This window comes from Hibiscus syriacus, unplaced genomic scaffold (assembly GCF_006381635.1).
Source record: "Hibiscus syriacus cultivar Baekdansim isolate YM2019G1 unplaced genomic scaffold, ASM638163v2 tig00110063_pilon, whole genome shotgun sequence".
Lineage (NCBI taxonomy): Eukaryota > Viridiplantae > Streptophyta > Magnoliopsida > Malvales > Malvaceae > Hibiscus > Hibiscus syriacus.
The window spans coordinates 690-14,410 of record NW_024062583.1 but is presented as its reverse complement, the minus strand read 5'-3'; the positions used below and the strand labels follow the sequence as shown (position 1 = coordinate 14,410).

The 13,721-nt window shown below is 33.9% G+C and overlaps 2 pseudogenes; both read left to right on the top strand.

Annotated features, from left to right (window-relative positions):
• The first annotated feature begins 5,361 nt into the window (after positions 1–5,361).
• Positions 5,362–10,597, top strand: LOC120214433 (annotated as a pseudogene).
• A 763-nt stretch (positions 10,598–11,360) lies between these two features.
• On the top strand, positions 11,361–13,339 carry LOC120214421 (annotated as a pseudogene).
• Positions 13,340–13,721: the final 382 nt, after the last annotated feature.

Sequence of the window (13,721 nt, the reverse complement as noted above, 5' to 3'; positions counted from 1 at the left end):
TATCTAACCAGGCCAGGAAAAAATTCAGACATGATGTACGTCACTATTACTGGGATGAACCATTCCTATTCAAGCAGTGTGGGGACCAAATCATCCGAAGGTGTATCCCCGAAAAAGAACAAAAAGAGATTATATTTCATTGTCATACATCCCTGTATAGAGGGGACTTTGGTGGGATGATGATTGCTGAAAAGGTCCTTCAATCCGGTTTCTACTGGTCCACCTTATTCAAAGATGCACACGAATTCTATAAGTCATGTGATCATTTCCAGTGCACTTGGAATATATCGAAGAGAAATGAGATGCAACGGTAAAACATTTTAGAAGTTGAACTCTTCGAAGTATGGGGGATCGACTTTATGGAACCCTTCCCATCATCCTTTGGTGATCTGTACATACTCTTGGCGGTACACTATGTTTCCAAATGGGTTGAAGTCGTGACCACACTTCACAATGACTCCAAGATCGTGCTGAAATTCTTGCACAAAAACATATTCACGTATTTTGGAGCACCACAAGCAATTATCAGCGATAAAGGCACTCACTTCAAAAATAATTTAATTACTAAGGCACTGTAAAGATATGGGGTGCGCCATAAAATTGCCACAACATATCATCCCCAGACCAATGGGCAAGTTGAGGTTTCAAATCATGAGATCAAGTAGATTCTTGAGAAGGTGGTCAACCCAAAACGCAAAGATTGGTCACCAAAGCTCGATGAGGAACTGTGGGCCTACCGCACAATATTCAAAACGCCACTCGAAATGTCCCCATTCAAGTTAGCTTATGGCAAGGCATGCCATTTTCCAGTAGAATTAGAACACAAGGCGTACTGGGCCATCAAGAAATTGAATATGGATGCGCATCTTTCTGGAGAAAGAAAATTGTTGGAATTAAACGAGATGGACGAATTTAGAGCTTAGGCGTATGAAAACGCTCGCCTTTACAAAGAAAGACAAAATATTGTATGATAGAAAAATTTTGCTAAGGTGATTTTTTTCCAGGACAACAAGTATTGCTCTATAATTCAAGACTCAAGTTGTTTCCAGGTAAGCTGAAATTCAGATGGTCAAGACCGTTCATAGTACATCAAGTACATAGCCATGGTGCAATCGAAATATCGAAGTTGGATGATGGAACTACTTTCAAGGTGAATGGTCAAAGGCTAAAGGCGTACAACGGAGCACCCATTCTGCGTGATAAATAGACGTCGTTACTCCACGATGCCCAAGAGTTCGCTATTCTTTCCATATTATCGTGGTTAGAGGAAACATGAACTATGATTGGGATTATGCCTTTTGCAAATTTTGCGGATCTCCTATGGAACGTTTGGAATGGAAGAAATTTGATGGTCCACGAGGGCTGGATGCAGCCTTCTTGGATTCTTGTTACCAATGCCAAAGCTTTACATAACGAGTTTCTTGACTCTGCTCACGGGCTATTACATGCCCCTATGGCGACCCTGACGTTGTTCATTGGAACCACTTGCTGGTATGGTGATCAAATTAAATACTGATGGCGCCTTTGATCCTTCGACTAAGATGGCGACAGTCAGTGTTGTGGCGATGGATGCCTCCGGATTGGTGTTAAGTGGCCTAGCTACCACCTTGGGTGGCATTTTTGAGCTCGTATTAGCATAGTTGCACAGTTTCATTGCGGCTATCAATCTTGCCACGGAGGAGAACTTGAGGGACATAATTATCGAGGTGGACTCTACAATGATTGTAAATCTATATAATGAGTTGGGAGGCGATACTTCTACAATTAGGGTTCATATTATAGCTCTCAAGGATCGATATAATACGTTTAATAGTTGTATAGTGTCCTATGTTAGAAAGGAGGTTAATTTAGTGGCTCGTAGATTGGCTCAAAAAGCGCTTACTAATCATAATTCATTGCGTCCGATGTAAGATGTGACTGTTTATCAATTGATTAATGGATTAGGGCACTCTTTTCTCCCTGATAGGATCCCATGTTAGCAAAGAAATTTTTAATGAGGCTCGCTTTTTTTTAAAAAAAAATAATAGAAAAAATGACATCATGCCCATGTGAGTCAATATGTTGTTATGGTTTCGCCATGATAGCCGGCCCTTAATACAATCAAACAAGTGCATAGCAATAAACGCAAAATAATGCGTATTCACGTGAATGTTGTCCTTTGCACGTGGAATCAAAGTTTAAAGTTAACCACTTAACCATACGGGTGTCTCATTTTCCCTCTCCTTATTTAACTTGTTGATCATCACATATTACTAAAATACCTTTTGTTTTCTTAACTTACTATTTAAATAATTTAAAATATGATTATTGTAATATAAAACTAATTTATGTATAACTTTTTAACTTAATTTTAAATTTGAAAACATGTATTTTAAAATTTAAAAGTAAGTTGTGTATGCAAGTAATTAAAATATATATATTTGAAAATAGTTTTTTGAAATTTAAAAATAATTTTTAAAAGAATATTTATGACTTCAATAATAATTAGATAGTATGTAAGTAATTAATTTTTTTATCGCACGCATGAATAAAATTCTTATATAAATAAATTTAGGGTAAAGTATAGTAATGGTCACTGAACATTTCTGAAGCTTGCATTTAGGTCCCCCAACTTTTAAAACTTGCAATACAGTCCCCCAACATTTATTCCGTTTGCAATATGGTCCCCCAACTTAAACCACCGTTAGAAATTAGGGTAAATTATATAAAAGGTTATTAAACTTTTTGGACACTTGAATTTAGGTCTCCCAACTTTTAAAACTTGCAAAACATACCTCAATTTCATTCTAAACCCCAATTTCCAAAGTAATTCAATTTCATTCTAAACCCTAAATTCCAAAATAATTCAATTAAATTCAATTATGTAGATTTATTATTATTTAATTTCATCTTATTTCATGTGATACGTATTTTTTATATAAATATAATAGTATAATTCTTATCTGTTGAAGAAATTTTTTAATTAAAAAAAGTAGTTAGGATATAGAAGTGGTTGAAAATAATTCGAATTTTAAATTTATAAAATGTTATTTTGACGTATAAATAAAAGTGTAAACTACTAGGTTGACAACTTAACTATCTAGCCCTTTTTACTTTTGTCATCGATCTTTTAAATTTATCAATCATACAACATAATTATTTAATTGTTTCAACTAAGCCACTAGTCGTTACCAATTGATACAAATGATGAAGTGGCAGTTAAAAGGAATTGACATTATTATACATTCAGTCTTTATTATTTATATAATCAATTTGGTCCTAAATTAAATAGAATTTAATAAATTAATCATTTAATTAGGATCTGACATGTGTTAGCACATGATCATGACACGTGTCATTGGTGACACATGTCACCACCTAATTATTTATATATGCTATCAATTTGGTCCTAAATTAAATAAAATTTAATAAATTAATCATTTAACCAGGATCTGACATGTGTTAACACATTATCATGATATATGTTATTGGTGACACATGTCACCACCTAATTAGAATAAAATTAAGTTACAAAGAAGTAAAATTTGGGTCTTGGGCAAACTCAAACCTGAGTCACGCAAATTAAAGATACAGGGTGGAGCCACTAAGCTAACACCATCGTTTGTGTTAAGAGATATACAATAATACATATACTAATAGTATGACCAATGCCAGAAAAAAAAAGAATATAATGGAAAAATGGAAATAATGAGATTTGAACTTCGGCAAAAAATTTGAAAGCAATAAATGATGGGAAAATTATATTTTTTTACAATAGAAAATATAATATTTTTTTACAATAAAAAATATTATATTTGATAAATTGTTTGATAGATTTAATATATATTTTAAATATTAGTTGATACAATATTTTAAAAGAATAAATTTAAGATTTATATATTTTTAAACTAAATTTAATAATTATATTTTTCATATTTATAATTCATGATTATATATAATCTTAAGTTGAGTATTTCTAATATAATTAATAATTTTAATTTCTTATTAAAAATAAAATATTCAAAAAATATAAATGATTCATACATTAATATATGAATATATTTTTTATTTATACATCTAAATAAATATACATTTATATAAATATATTTTTATTCGTATATTGAAATATTTTGATTAAAATATAAACATTTTAATACTAATTTATACAAGAAAAATAAAATATATAAAAAATAAATGATTCATACATTTAAATATAAATTAAATCATTATATTTTCTATACATCTATATTTAATAAGAAATAAAATTATTGGGGGACTGTTTTGCAAGTTTTAAAAGTTGGGGACCTAAATTCAAGTGCCTGAAAAGTTCAATGACCGTTTATATAATTTACCCTAATTTTCTAACAGTGATTTAAGTTGGGGGACCATATTGCAAAGGAATAAATATTGGGGGACTGTATTGCAAGTTTTAAAAGTTGAGGGACCTAAATGCAAGCTTCAGAAATGTTCAGTGACCATTACTATACTTTACCCATAAATTTAATGTGTTATATTTTTTTTACTAATTAGAGTTAAGATTAGCATTATAAATTATATCAATTAATTTGATATTTACAATCAAATAACATCTAAAAAAATTTTTGAGAAAAAGAATAAAAATTATTAATATTAATATTTGTAAGTTGAGAAAAAGAATAAAATATTAAAAAATTAATTCTTTAAAAAAGAACCGTCGATTTATATTCTAATAATAATGACATCAAAGAAAATTAAAAATATAATATAAATAATTTTAGTAATATAAAAAAAAAATATATTAAATTAAATAAAGCAATAATTTAAACTTTCTTTATTTTTAATTTAAATTTCTTAAGTATTATTTATTATTTTTTGTAATTATGTTTGAATTACTTATATATGATTTTAAAATTTTGAAGTTTAAAATAATTTACATGTATATATTTAAATTATTTCATATAAAATAAAATATTTTTTATTAATATGAGATGAGTATAAGATAATATTTGTGTAAATATAATTAACCACTTGATATTGAATGTTCATAATCATGTCATTTTTTATGTTCAACCCGAACTCGAAATTTTATTTAAGTGATATTAAGTTACTTATCACTTAAACTAATCATTGTTGATTCAAATTCTAAATTTTTAAAAAATAATAATAATTCATTTAACACCAAAATCGTTTGATTATGCAATAATGATTAAATAATAAAATTTACGATGTACTTGTTGAAGAACTGGTTAAAATTAAACAAAGAGCATAATTCCTTAAAGAACAGCATAATATTAGTTAGTTATAACTTCGAACGACGTCGTTTTTAAAATCCCAGTTTCTATTTTTCTATTTTAAATTAAAGAAACCTACACACTCCGTATTCTAGTCTTCCTTTATTCTTCGCTTCTTCAAGGGCTATCCCTGATCGAAATGCATTCATTCAATTCTCCAAATTCTAAAACTGAAAACTAACTTTATGCCTCTTCTCAAACTTACTGCACGTCTACTGGTCTAGTTGAGCCCCTTCTCTCTTCTAATTTCTTAGTTTTGTTTTGAGTTCAAGGGATAAAACGGTTTTGATGACAAAAAGAATAAAAGGAACCAGGCCAAATGTGAAGCACACGTCTTCGAGATTTTGCTTTTATTGTTTTCAAACTGGGTTTTGTCGAATGTGGTGGTGCATGAGGAGTTTCGGAGCAGTTGTTTGACAATGGTGAGGCGTCACGGCTGGCAACTGCCGGCTCATACATTTCAGGTTTATTCTGTTCCTTTCTATATCAGTTGCCTCTTTTGTGCATTGATACTTCGAACAATTTGTTTCCAGCTACCGTGTTTTTCCTTTATTATCATTTATGTACATTGTTGCCTTTAGCGAGGAGTAACTGTTCCTAATCTTTTGAATTTGTTGTTTCTTTGTATGTTTGCAAGGGGATTCTTTTATATATGTATAATGTATATATTACGAATTTATATAACAGGTTACCTGAGTTTTATCGTTTGTCATGAATATTGATTTTGTCGACTGTTGACTTGAATGCATTTTTTTTTAAATGAACTAAGCTCCATGTTTTTGAGATGTTTGTGTTTCTTTTCTTTTATTAGATCCGATTAACCGTTTAGATTAAGAAAATAGTCCAACTTGGGAAATTTTCATCGATCTCAAGTATGAGTAGAGTAGCTGGTCAAATTAATGTATTGCTTTGCTTTGGAAGTACCAAGGAAAGTTGAAACAAGCTGACATCTTAATTCTCCTCGATATACTTTTAGACTAAACAAAATAAATTATTAGATTGTGTGAAAAATTTTATGTGCTAATAAGGTTCTAATTTTAGTTTATAGTCATTATTGTCCATTTCCCTGGTAAGTTATTTCATTGCAAAGGGATGCCTACTTTTGATTAGCATGTAAAGTAGTTACTAAGACTACCAATATGAGAAAACAATTTGAAACCAAGTCATGACTTTAGAAGAGAGTCATAATACTCTATGAAGCCATCTATGGCAGACGTGATGTTAAACCTGATGGCTTTTCATTACCTAAGTATCTTTACACATTGCTGGTTTACGTTCTTGTAAGCTCCATCCTCTAATAGGATTCATGTGATAAACTTCTTGCATGTGTCTCGTTTCAACAACCACCATTAACCTTTTTGTTTCTCAACATTGGATAGGTTGTGGCCATTACCGTTTTCTTTTTGCTATCGGTTGCATATTATGCCTTCTTTGCTCCCTTTCTTGGAAAAGATATCTATGAATTTGTGGCTATTGGTGTCTACTCTATCACGGTAACCGCAGTAACCTTTTTATTTATCTTAAGGTTTAAATCTTCTTTAGTTGCTTTCCTAATTATTATCTTAATGCTTGATTTTCATTTTAAGGCAATCTCTGTTCTCATCCTGTATGTTCGATGCACTGCTATTGATCCTTGTGATCCTGGAATTCTCCTTGAAGCTGACAAGGAATCAGCTTGTAAATCACAAAATGAAATGGATCCGCCAGGTAACGTTTTTTAGCACGGTTTTGCTAATAGATTGCATGATAATTGTGAACATAATTGGTTGATAGTTAGAATTGTCTTTTGAAAATTGTTTAATAATAGCTGCCTGTATTAAGATATGAGCTTCTCTGTGGTATATTGTTTGTCTCAATTAACCAAAGTTTTTGCACTGTTTAACCAGGTAATGCATCTTCTATTGAAGAGCCTAGCAGGATAGGATTAAAGTATGGAAGTCAATATAATTTGCATGGTTCACAATGGTGTTCCAAACTTGGGTTTTTTTGTGCTTGTATTGTACAAGAAGATTGCTGCAAAGATGAAGACCTTCTGCAGCAACAATCTGGAGAAGAAGATGCTTTGTTCTGCACATTGTGTAATGCAGAAGTAAGGTTCACTGTGGTAGGATAGTTCTCTTCGTATCCCTGAGCCCCGACCCCCCCCCTAAACCCAAAAAAAAAACCCCCCACTGTTGTCTCCCTTTTCAATGGAATACAAGAAATGAGAAATCTAATTTTATCAAAATTAGCAACAGTAAATAGCCCAAACTTGTGCAGTAGCGCTCTTACCTAGGTGCACGCTTAGACACAAAAAAGAAGTTTCTTGATATAGCTTTCACTTATATATGAAAAGAAATTACCTTTCCGTTCTTTTCAAGCAAGTATATCTCTGGGCTGTATAGCCTGTAATCATGTTTATTCTCTAGAGTTTCCATGCTTTTGGAACAACTGACTTGCGTATATTTTACCAGTTGAATGTTATTTAAAGAAATTACCTTTCCTTGCTTTTCAAGCTTCTATATCCCTGGGATGAATTCATACTAATTATCCAGAGTTTCCATGCTTTTGAAACAACTGGCTTGGATATATTTGAGTCTCTGGTTGCATGTTATTGAGCTATAATAACTCTTCCTGCCCTTGCAAATCACCTTTTTCAGGTGCGCAAGTTCAGCAAGCATTGTAGAAGTTGTGAAAAATGTGTTGATGGATTTGATCATCATTGTCGAGTGAGTTATCAAATTTTTATCCTTTTCAGTGTCATAAATTTATGGATACTTTCTTGGTTTTGAGAACTACTATCAAGAATTGATAGCTAGAACATTTATGTTACCGGACCAGTAATCACCTAGGGCTTCTGGTTGACTAATTGTAGTGCCTTGGCTATGTGCTGTAAGTCTGCTTTTTTCTCCATAACTTGTAATTTCTTTGTAGCGTTTTGAAACAATTTGGCCCTTTTTTACTGATTTAGAATTTCATGAAATCTTGGGCATGACTAAGCTGTTTTACCTTTTTATCCATTGGTTGAATAATTGCGTCGGCAGGAAAAATTACATCAGTTTTGTGTGCTTGATGGCAGCTAGCCTTGTTTGGGTAAGTTCTTAGGATAGCTTTTGGACAATGGTTCATATCATTCATTTGCATCTCCTGACAAGAATTGAACTTATTCTTATGTGCCCACACGTGTGCATGTATGTGGTCGTCAGCTTATTGTTGAATTTGGAGTTGGAATTGCTGTTCTTGTGAGATGTTTTACTGATAAAAGGGTACAGAAAGTGATATAAGCGAGAAGCTTGGAGTTGGATTCTCCCGCGCCCCCCCCCCCCCCCTTTGCTACTGTGGTTGTATGTTCTCTGCATCTGCTTAAGAGATCAGATTGTTTCTGTAATATAGTTTTCTTAAGAAAGAGCACCTTGATTGATTGAGAAGTTTTACCGCAGTTGACTTAGTCATTTTTCCAGGACAAATATGCTTTGATTATAGAATATTTGCATGAATTTTATTCTCATTTGGACTCTATTTTACAAACTCTAGACAGTGGATTTTGACTTAAACCTCCGAATTTCTTGGGTATTGAGAAGCAAAAATCCTAGTTCTAAAATGTGAATTTGTGTGGTTGGTGCTTCAAAATGTTCTATAATTATACATGCTTGTTTCCCGGAGACTGGTTGAAATACATAACTGCTTGTGTTCACTTCTCTAAGAGTGAATGAAAACCTCGGTTGCCACAGGTTTTGCCTAACATTATACAAATGATCACAGGCCCTCTGCACAGCTGTTTCTTTTCTTGCAATTGTGCCTCTGGGAGAACTGTTCTTTTTCCATATAATTTTGATTAGAAAGGTCTCTCTCTCTCTCTCTCTCTCACTCCGTCTCTCTCTTCCTGTCTTAATATGTAAACATTGAACCATTGTCATTTCTAACCGCAGGGTATCACAACATATGAGTATGTTGTTGCAATGAGAACACAAAGTGAACCACCTGGACAGTCTGCAGATGGTGAAGATCAGCAGACTATATCATCATCACCTACCAGTTCAGCTTTGACTGCCATAAGTGGAAGAAGCTCTCTTGGGAGGAGCTTGCAATACAAAGGTGCTTGGTGTACCCCACCTAGAATCTTCATGGACCACCGGGTACCACTTCCTTACTATTAAACATGAAAACTTGGTCATTTTATATCGGTGGTGGTGTATGCTATCGAAATTGAAGAATGAAATTTTGCATTCAAATTGTGGCCGCTGTTCCAATATGAATTTATAATTCTAGTTGTTGTCTTAAACATGGGTACATCCTCTCTTAGGATGATCATCTGTCATGGATTTTCTGTTATTCTTTAAAAGTTATAACTGATTATTTGTTTTCTCGCAAAGGATGAAATAATCCCACATTTGGACCCGGGTCGCTTACCATCCACAGTAGATCCAGATGGTGTACACCCACCAGACAAGGGTAAAAAACTACCCCAACGTCCCGTCCGAATAAGTGCATGGAAACTTGCAAAATTGGATACTAAAGAGGCTGTTAAAGCAGCTGCCAAAGCTAGAGCAACCTCATCCGTCCTCCGTCCTCCGTCCTGTAGGCTCTAGGCATCATCCATGCAGTGCTGATCAACTGTCTAGTAGTAACATTAGTGGAAGAAGCAGTCCCACCAGTACTGACCATGGGTCTGAGATTAAAACTGCTATAGCAGGTACATTGAGCTCATATCCTTCGAGCCATGTGAGCAGAGATGATGCCGAATCATGTGCTCGCAGCGTTGGGGACATGAGCAGTCATCTTTCCAGCATAACCCCGTCTCCAATGGCACAACAACATTCAAACAAAGAACATTTCAACCCCATGTATGGAGCGTCAGTCAATCAATCTCCATTGTCAGTAAAAGAAAGTGAAGGGAATGAACATGCTGCTGAACATCATATCAGGAGAACTTGTAGTGGAATAGAAAGCTCCAGAACTTCTGTTTTTTGGGATCCAGAAGCCGGACGCTTCGTGTCTTCCTCTTCCAGAAATGCAGGCTCTCTGCAGGCAACCGGATCACAGCTTTTGTATAATGTTCAATCAATATTTTTTGGTGGTCCTCTAACGAGTTCGTTGTCTGTCGGGTTGGAGAGAAGTTCTTCATCGAGCGATCATCTTCATCAGCAGCAGCAGCAGGGTAGATCAGAGAGAGGTGGGCAGCTACCTGTGTTTGTTCCTAGTGATTGTAATTCTCTGGAAAAGCAATTTCCATCTAGGTCGAGAATGCCATGAGCACCAAAATGAGGGATAATTTATTTTGTGTTGAAGTTAGAAATCTTCATTTGGTTTGAATTTTACTCTCTTCTGCGGTTCCGTTCCAAGCATTTTTAATGCAATTAGTTGTCAGTTAATTCAGGGCAGGTTTTCTTCTGATGGAACTCAAATTAATTAGCTTTACAAAAATCAAACAGTTAGCAACGGTCTGTTTGATTTATCTGATTTCTTTGATTTTTTTAATTATCTATTTTAATTTCGTTTTATTTTTTAATATTTAGTTTCAACTTCGATTTATTTTAACAAATGATTTCATTTTAATAAGCAGCGGTGGAAATGCAATCTCGTGTCCTTGGTAAGTGGGTAGCGATGAGGCGATGAAGAGTTTAATTATGAGTAATATTTAATTTTAATTAATTAATTAACTATAAATGATTATGAAAATTAATAATTTGCTTGAAATCATCATTCACTTAAATTTAAAATAATTATCTATGTTTGTTTAAAATTTAAAATTATATTTATATTATATTTTTAAATTTGTGCATTCCTATTTGTTTGTTTGAATTTAAAAAATATACTTGTAAATGTTAAATAGAAATATTAATAAACATTTAAAATAGTTAAACATAAATATCAATACATTATAAATATACAAATATTAATAGCAATAATACTAACTATATAAAAATAATAATAATGAGATTTATGTGACCTATTAAATAAGTTTTACATGAATAATATTGGATTTATTCCTGAATATAAATAAAGTAATTTGAATTTGGCCATAGAAAAAAAAATCTTGGTATTAAAGATTTTTTTTTATTTTTTTTAATCAACGTGACATTTGATCTCATAAAATTTACCTTAACCCAGTCGTCATGTGGAGGGACTGAGCCGAATCTTGTTTTTTCAGTGTGAAGGTATCTCTATCTCAACCTAATGGCATCAATTTGGCTTCTTCAATTTCCTAACCTTCCTTTCCAGGTAACTCCCAAAATTTTCCAAGCATTTATTTAATTGCCTTTTATTTGCCTCCATCGGATTGGGTTTCTTTCTGTGTGCAAATTCTCTGATATTTGCCTTCAATTTGGGGTGGAAGCACCGGGTTTCTTCACATGGAACATCGTTGCTACTACTACATCGTAGGCATGGCCTAACACAACGGCTCAACTGGGTTCCTCTAACACCTAATAGAACGTTTCCGATGAGAGCTGTTAATGATTCAATGAGCTCCGAGGAGGACAGTCGTGCCCAGAACGAGGTTGTTGATACAGAGAAAGTACTCTGGTGGTAGATTCCCGACACCCACTTGCCTTATTTCAGGAATCCATTGCTTCTTTCCCTCCTGCTGTTTTCCTGGTAATGTATTCCAAATAGCCTTAACGTAATTGCTAGCTTAGATTTTGAGCCTACAGAAGTATTTTGCTTCATAATTTTTCAACATCAGCTCCTATATTGCTGTAAGGAGTACTCCAGTATGATTCAGCTTTTACTTGCGTTGCTAGTATTTGCTATATTGCTTTTCATTATCATGCCTGTAAAACCAGTGGAGATTGTGTTTGTATGAATTACTAGAAAAATGAAAGTCTAGCATGAAGAACCCTGTCCATTTCATTTTTGTCTCAGATGAAAAAATTCCCTAGAAATACTTTTCAGTGGGGTTGTGCATTACAATTGCAATTATGGTTGTTGCTCTGAGAGCATACGCAGAGAGGAAGCCAAGCCAGAGCCATCCTGGTTCTGTAGCTGATCTTGTAAGGCGTGGCCAGCTAAGATCAGATAGAAGAGGCATGTATGATTTCGTTCTATTATATCTTTTCCTTTATCTTGCTGCCTTTGCAAAGGATATAAATCTTGTGAATATATTGCTTTGTGCTAGTTTGGGAAGGGCTAGTGTTTCGTACCATGTCCCTTAACGTTTTTAATTCTTCTTTCACATTTCGCATCTTTGGTGACAATGTGCTTACCTTGTGTTTATGGTGATGTTACTAATCTGTTGTATTTTACAGATCACGGCCTCTCAAGTATGATGACCCATTTAATAATCCATTGGTTAAGGTTGGGAAGAGCAATTCAACTGTAGAGATGTGTGGAAAGCATACCGCTCCAGTTACTCTACTAAAGAGCAGCAAGCTGTCCATCAGAAAAGGAGGTCAAGAGCATACCATGGAAGAGACCAACAGTGTTCCTTAAAGAGGGGGATTCGATTCCGCCTGATGTTGATCCCGACACAGATGGATTCCTGCAAATCATCCTTTTGCAACCACTGTTAGTGATTGATGCTTGGCGCAAAATAATGTCTACCAACAACGCGGTTCCATTCCGTATTCAGCCGAGCATGATGCGCTGCAGAGAAAGCTTGAAGCACTACAAAGGTAAGTAGTTCCGTATTATACCAATTGTACTTGTGGTTACCAGACATGTAATTTGTTGCCTCTTTTTGAAAATTTGAATCGTTGTATGCAGGAAAAAGTTGAACAATCTGTTTATCGACAGTAGAATGCTAAAGATTTCCAAAGACCGTTCAAATTGAATGACATGTCAGAAGATCCCGTTGAGCAGGGCCCCAACAACAATTCCAGAGCTGAAGCTAAACCCACTAAAGCGGAGCGGGCCTCGGATTCGATTGAAAGCAACACATCTTCGGAGGAAATGCAACAACCCTGAAATAGTTTGAGTAAGTGTCATTTATCGAGTACTAGTTTCTATTCGGCAATGAACTCTTGAGTTTGTAGTATATGAAAAGATAAATCTCCTTGTGAATTACCACTTGGTGGCTCAAACTGATCTGCTTTTTTAAAATGGAGAGCAAAGTTGTACATATAATTGCAGTGTTAAATTTTATCCAATATTATAAAAATGCAGATTGATCTATGTTAGGGAGTCTCCCCCCCCCCCCCTTTCTGTATGGCCTGTTGCAGAATTTTCCATTTTTCTCAACTTTTGAGGATGGACTAAAATCTTGGATTTATCGTATCTTTGCCTCTGCCTATGTGACCCGATAATAATCATAGTCTTGCAGTTTCCCTGTTGGCAAATCAATATCTAAAATGAAAATTGTTTACGTTTAAAATCAATCTTCACTGTCTCTGTGTTATTAATTTTAGTTGTTCATATACACATCGATATAATTTAGAAATATTTGGTATTATATTAATTTTAGTTGTTCATATACACATCCATATAATTTAGAAATATTTGTTCTTCCAAGGTCTAGGTTTTAGATTCCGTAAGCCTCAATCAATCGTCTTAAAC